This window comes from Glycine max, chromosome 13 (assembly GCF_000004515.6).
Source record: "Glycine max cultivar Williams 82 chromosome 13, Glycine_max_v4.0, whole genome shotgun sequence".
Classification (NCBI taxonomy): Eukaryota; Viridiplantae; Streptophyta; class Magnoliopsida; order Fabales; family Fabaceae; genus Glycine; species Glycine max.
The window spans coordinates 12,445,724-12,453,029 of record NC_038249.2 but is presented as its reverse complement, the minus strand read 5'-3'; positions in this window follow the sequence as shown (position 1 = coordinate 12,453,029).

Here is a 7,306-nt window from a genome sequence, read left to right as displayed (position 1 = left end):
TCTTTTTCCGTAAAGTTACGGAAAGTTACGAATTTCGTAACGATACTTGTTTTCTTTCCGTAATGTTGCAGAACCTTACGGATTATGAAATCATCCCTTTTTTGCCTTCCGGAACGTTACGAAACTTTACGGATTGCACACTAACACTCCCTTTTAATTTCTGGCATGTCACGGAACTTCACGGATTGTGCTACAACGCTTTTCTTTTGGCTTCTGGCATGTCTCGGAACTTCACAAATTGTCTAACGATGGGTGCCAAATACCTCGAAGTGGTCAAACGAGGGTCGCATCCCAACAACGGATGGTCCCCGGACGAAATTAGGGTATGACACTTAGCCATCAGATGGTGCGCTTAGCGGATGACGTGCTTAGCCAAATGATGAGTGGCTTAGCGAGTTCATGAAATCTGTACTTCACTAATCTTGCCTATTTTACCTGAAATTGAAGTGGAATGATCATTAAATACACAAAACTGGGATACAAAGTACCTATTACCTAAATTATCAAAAAGTAATTACAATACTACCAAAAACAACTATACATGGGAGGAGTTGTATACAATTTACAATAGTTTTTTTACACAAAAGTTAGTCATATTGACCAACTAACAAGTTCTATGCAAATGCCTGGCCCATGGAAGAAGGAGTCATGGATAAGCACTCCTGGGTGCGGGGCCAATGGATCCCCTATGATGAAGATGCTATCAACCAATTCCTGGGGCATCATTTGGTCCTACAGGAGGGGCAGCGTTGTGAATACACCGAAAGAAGAAGCTAGGTCTCAGGTTTTGATGAAGAGGCCATAGGCCAGCTACTGTGCTCCTCAGGACATGATTTTGCATGGAGCGTGACAGGAAGGTGGGTGCAGATCATGCGCACTAGCATGACCACCTTGACCTAGATCTGGATGATGCTTCTCCTCAGCAACATCCTTCTTAGTGACCATAATTTTGATCTCCCGCCGCCTAAATGCCAGTTGGTCTACGCTATCCTGATCTAGATCAATGTTCATGTAGCACAGCTTATCTCGGATACCATATACCAGTTTGTAGGTATCGCACCTTCGAGACACCCATTGGACCCAGAAAAGTCCAATAGGACACTGGGATTTCCAGCATTGATCACAGGTCTCTGCCAGTTCTATGGGGTACTGGTTATGCCCACAAAGCTCATCCAGCCTCCCATTAATAGGTCTTTCATTGAGAAGTACTGCATGCCAAGGCAGGCACAACAGTTGGGGTAGGACCATCAGCAGCAGCCGGTCGTAGGCGCACCACTGCCACCTCCACATCAGCCACCATCTCTAGGGTCCATCTCAGTTCACATGCAAAGAATGGAGCTCTACATGCAGCATTTGGCTGACCAGCAGGCAGCGAACCATAGGGGCTAGGTGCAGTTGAATGATAGCTTCTATCAGTATACACTACATCAGCAGCGCCAGGACCCCAACCCTTACCCATGGCCTACTCCCAAGCAGTTCAAGCCACTGTTGCATGGCCTGGGGATAGGCCTATTTTTCAGGCGAGGGCAAGTCCCACAGAGGCCCCAGGAAATGAAGACAAAGTTGAGGAAGACGGAGACATGGAAGATGTGATGGATTTCTTCCTTTGAGGAGACTAAGCCTCTTGACCAGAACCTTCTAAATTTGTGAACTTGTCTTTATCTTATTTATCGCTTTCAGTACATTTGTTATGTTATTTCATTGTGATGATTGGTTGAAACAAAAAAAACTAAACAAAAAAAACTTATGCGTGGTTTCATTTCTATTTTTCACACGCCTTTTGTTCTTTTGATAGTGTAGTCTCAGATTACAACTTTGCCTAGGTTTCAGTTTTTCTCTAAAACCAACATGCTTTTAAAAAGAAACAATCACTAGTTTTCTTTGAAAAGTTTGCTGATCAAAACACAACAAAAAGGGCTTTTTTTGGGGGTAAAATGTGTACCTAGAGGGTGAAAATAATGAAAGACTTTCCCGAATGCCAAAATGGACTCGGATGTTTTGCATGGACTTGATAAAAGAACAATTGTCGAAACACTGATTTGATCTGAATGTGGAAACAGACCCTAAGCCTTAGTGATTGTGTGACCATAAATTTTATGTTGATTGTCCGCATGGGTATGATCTATGATTGATTTTGTATGAATTTCTAATTATCATAGCATGTGATTCATGGAGGTGATCTAGGCATTCCTTTCTTTCTAAGCCATTGGCCAAACAGTCGTCCCAATATAGACTATTTTCTTCCATTTGCAAGCCTTTTGAGCCAGACATTTGATTTTTTACCAGAACCCTGACCTAGGATAGAAGTTTCCTACTTTACCCTAGGATAAGAGAGCAGGGGTATCTTCCAAGGGGGATTTCTATCATCTTTTGGTTAGTCATGTTCATAAAAAAAAAAAAAGGAGAGAGGGAAAGAAAAAAACAACAAAGAAAGGAAAATGAAAAAAAATGAAGAAAGGAAAAAGGAATAAGGAAAAAGAAGAAAAGAATCAATCAATCAAAAATATAAAAAAAGTAAAAGGAAAATAGAAAAGAAAAACAAGTTCTCTGGAACAAGCAATGTCTGAACCATATACAGAGTTGTTGTAAAGAGTAAAAAGGAAGGGGAACAATAGTAACTTGGTCAAGACATGAAGGGATAGGAAATGATCGTTTGTTTAAGTTACTGACTAAATCTTTGTGTCTGCTCTCAAACTCACACAAAAAAAGGGGGGGAAGACCATAGAGACCCAAGACAAAATTTCCTACAAGTCCGATCTTAAAAAGTCCTATTGATCCATGATGATTATGCACATTATCCTAATTTGATGGGAAATGACTTGCAAAATCGATTTATGACATATCAGTGATTTGGAATTAAGATAAAACACTTACATGTGTGAAGCTTTATACACCTTGTGCGGTTTTCCTCTATTTGGTTGGACCCAATGTTTCTTCTAATGCTCCTTTGAAAATGAAATGCAACTGTCTTAATCTCATTATTGGTTATGAGAAATTCTATCTGTGTAATGTGTGTTTGATCTGAGCGGTTTGGGGGGTTTGTTTCTTAACCAAGCCTGTTCGCATTTTAGTGAAATTTTTAAGAGACTTCAATGTCTTCTGTCTTTACATTTTAAGACTTCAATGTCTTCAGTCTTTACATTTTCAAGACTTCAATGTCTTCAGTCTTTACATTTCAAGACTTCGATGTCTTCTATCTTTTACATTTCAAGACTTCAATGCCTTCAATTTTTACATTTCAAGACTTCAATGTCTTCAGTCTTTACATTTACAAGACTTCAATGTCTTCAATCTTTACATTTCAAGACTTCAATGTCTTTAGTCTTTACATTTACAAGACTTCAACATCTTCAATGTTTACATTTCAAGACTTCAATGTCTTTAATCTTTACATTTGAAGACTTCAATGTCTCCTATTTTGTTGTGCAAGACTACAACGTCTTTTGTTTAACACTTTTGATACTTCATGCCAATATCCTTTTATTCTTTTTTACAGGTTTCACTTCCTTGGTTTTCGCCAGTTGCTGGTCGGATAGCAAGATCGCTCGAATGAAATTAGTGTCCTTATCTTTACTGACCTTTTCATTTTCAATAAAAGATAACTAAAGAGGGGCAACTGTCAGACCATAATTTCGTCGAGGGACTATCATTCACTGATGTTTTGATTCTCACTAACCGAACTGTGTTGTTCAACACCGGTTACCGCACAAGATGAAAGATCATTCAATGTTTTGGTTAAGGATGCGAAAGATACCAAAAGGTCATTTCAGGGAATTTTTTGGACCCTAGCTCGCCTAGGCTAGCCTCTGGCTCGCCTTGGCCCCCAAATTACTTAGGACTGAAGGAACTAGCTTGCCTGGGCAAGCTAGTTACTTCAGGATGAAGCATCAGCTCGCCTAGGCGAGCTGTTATGGTCCCAAATGCCATTTTTTGCTATAAATAGGCGTGAAGGGGGGCTGAGGAAGGGGTTCCAGCATTGAGTAAAGAAGAAATTGAGAGAAATTAGAGAAAAGAAGAAGAAAGAAGAGGAAAACAAGGCTGAGGCGCCACCAAATCATGACCGTAATCAATCCCTACGCCGTTTATCACTCCGTGTTCTTCGTTCGTCATTCGGTTAGTGTTTGTTTTTAGAGATTTGAACATGGTCTATGCACCCTTAGGGGTCCTCTTTGTTGTTTCGTGCATCTTCATCTCCTTCTTCTATCATTGTAATCTCTTTTCTTTTGTAAAGTAAATTTTAAATGACCATTAGTGTTGCAAGCCATCTTTTAAAGAGATTGAAAGTCAATAAACAAAACTGAAATAAAATCAACATATAACTGAATTTCTCTCCATTAAAGCCATTTGAGATTGTTCAAGGTCCAACGCCTTCACAACCTCTTTTTGTTTTTGTTAATTAAAATGGATCTTTCAAAAGCCTAAAACCAATTCAATACACAACTTTCTTGCTTTTTTAAAGAACTACGTAGGTCTGAATTCCTCATTGCACCTGAAGATACGTAGGAGTAAGGGTAGAACCCTTGTCGATCCTAAAAAAATAAAAAATATAAAAAGGGAAACTTAATAATATTGAAGTTACGTTTTTTTTTTTTTTTGCACAATCAATTAAAGGCTGTCATCCCTTGGGACGGGCGCGTGTTGTGCTAATACCTTCCCTATGCGTAAATAACTCCCGAACCCTTATTTTCAAAATTCACATACCTCTTTTTGGTTTTTCTAACGTTTTCTTGGAATAAATGTTAGTGGCGACTCCCGCGTATTTTCCTTTTTGGAAGACGCTCTTTTTATTTTGCCTCGCCCTCCCTTAAAAGGAGGATGAATGCAGTGATGATGCAACCACAAACAATAGTCGTCCAGCAAAGGTGTGCTGGTATCTTCCAATAATACCAAGGTTTAAGCGATTGTTTGCTAATGGACATAATGCAAAAAACCTTACATGGCATGCAGATGGCAGAACCTGTGAAGGTTTGCTCTAACATCCGACCGATTCTCCGTAATGGGAGACAATTGATTGTTTGTATCCACATTTTGGGGACGAGGCAAGAAGCCTAAGGCTTGGTCTTGCTTTGAACGGAATGAATCCTTTTGATAACTTAAGCACAAGCCATAGTTCATGGCTTGTTTTGCTGATGATTTACAACCTCCCTCCTTGGTTGTGCATCAAGAAAAATACATATGTTGTGTATGATTATAGCGGGTCCAAGGCTACCAAGGAATGACATTGATGTGTATCTCACTCGGTTGATTAAAGACTTGAGAAAATTGTGGGAACACGAGGTTGATGTGTGGGATGGGAATCTCCAGCAAACCTTTAGGTTACGTGCAATGGTGTTTTGTACCATTAATCACTTTCTAGCTTATGGGAATTTGAGTGGATATAGTGTCAAAGGACATCACGCATGTCCTATATGTGAGAGAAACACGAGCTTCATCCAACTTAAACATGGCAAGAAGACAATATGTACTAGGTACCGAAGATTTCTCAAACCTTATCACCCATACCGACGATTAAAGAAAGATTTTAATGGAAGCCAGGAGAATGAAAGTGCTCATAGACCATGAGCTGGAAATGAAGTTTATGATCGGGTGAAGGACATGATAACTATCTTTGGGAAGACCAAAAAGAAGCCATCATCTGAGACTAACATATGGAAGAAAAGGTCAATATTCTTTTACCTTCCATACTGGTCCGATCTACATGTGTGTCATTGTCTAGACATAATGCATGTCGAGAAAAATATTTGTGATAGTTTAATTGGCACCCTTCTTAACATTAAAGGCAAGACAAAGGATGGTTTGAAATGTTGTCAAGACCTGATTGACATGGGAATACAAGAGCATTTGCATCCAATATCACAAGGTCGGCGAACATTTCTACCCCCAACATGTCACTCCATGTCAACAATAGAGAATAGAAGCTCTTGTCAATGTCTGCGGAGTCTAAAAGTCCCACAAGAATACTCTTCAAATATCAAGAGCCTTGTATCCCTAAATGATCTCAAATTGGTTGGCTTGAAGTCTCATGATTGTCATGTCTTAATGCAATAACTCTTGCCTGTAGCGATTCACGATATCTTGTCTGACAAAGTTAGGGTTGCCATAACTCATTTGTGCTTTGTTTTTAATGCTATATGTAGCAAAGTCATTAACCCTCGATAATTGGATGATTTGGAGAATAATGCTTCCATTGTTCTTTGTTAATTGGAGATGTATTTTCCTCCATCATTTTTTGACATAATGGTTCACCTAATTGTTCATCTCATGAGGGAAATCCGGTTGTGTGGTCCTATTTTTTTACAGTGGATGTATCTAGTTGAGTGGTACATGAAGGTCTTAAAGGGTTATACCAAGAATCAATACTAACCAGAAGCTTCCATTGTTGAAAGGTATGTTGTTGAAGAAGCTATTGAGTTTTGTTCGCGGTACATTAAAACAGTTCAATCTGTTGGGCTTCCTGAAACTCATCATGACTAGACACGGGGAGGTAAGGGTACACCAGGATACAATGTTGTAACAATGACTCAATAGGAGGTCTCACAAGCGCATTTGTATATCTTGAATAACACACAAGAGGTTCTTCTCTACATACCTACTCACAAAGAACACGTTGTGGCTATTCACCCAATAATGAACATGATGAAAGTGTTGCAAGAGCATAAAAAAACTTTCATAAACTGGTTTAAAGAAATAATCTTTAGTAATGGCAGTGCTTCTAAAACATTAAGACTATTGGTTGTTAGCCCAAATCTTAATGTCCCCACTTGGAAGGGATATTATATAAACAATTATTCATTCTATACAAAGTCACAAGATAATAAAAGTAGTGTGCAAAATAATGGGGTGAGTCTTGAGGCTGATTCTGAACACTTTTGTAGTGCATCAGATAACAACCCGATTCAAGCCTCAATGCTTTACTTTGGAGTGATTGAAGAAATTTGGGAGCTTGATTATAGTCAATTTAGAGTGCTAGTTTTTAAATGTAAGTGGGTTAATGAAAATACCAGTGTGTGTCAAGATCCATTGGGATATACTTTAGTGGACCTTAATAAGGTGGCTTACAAGGATGGACCTTTTCATTATGGTAGAACAAGCCAGACAGGTGTTTTACATCCAAGATCCATGTGATTTAAGATTGTCAGTGGTTCTATAAGCAAGACCAATTGGTATCAGTCACCAGAATGATGATTCAACACTTCACATTTGTGAGACACCTTCTTTTTCCACAAAAATGCCTTCTATATTGAAGAAAATGAGGTGGATGACACACATGCAAATCGTAATGATCATGGTGAAGGTTTATGGGAGA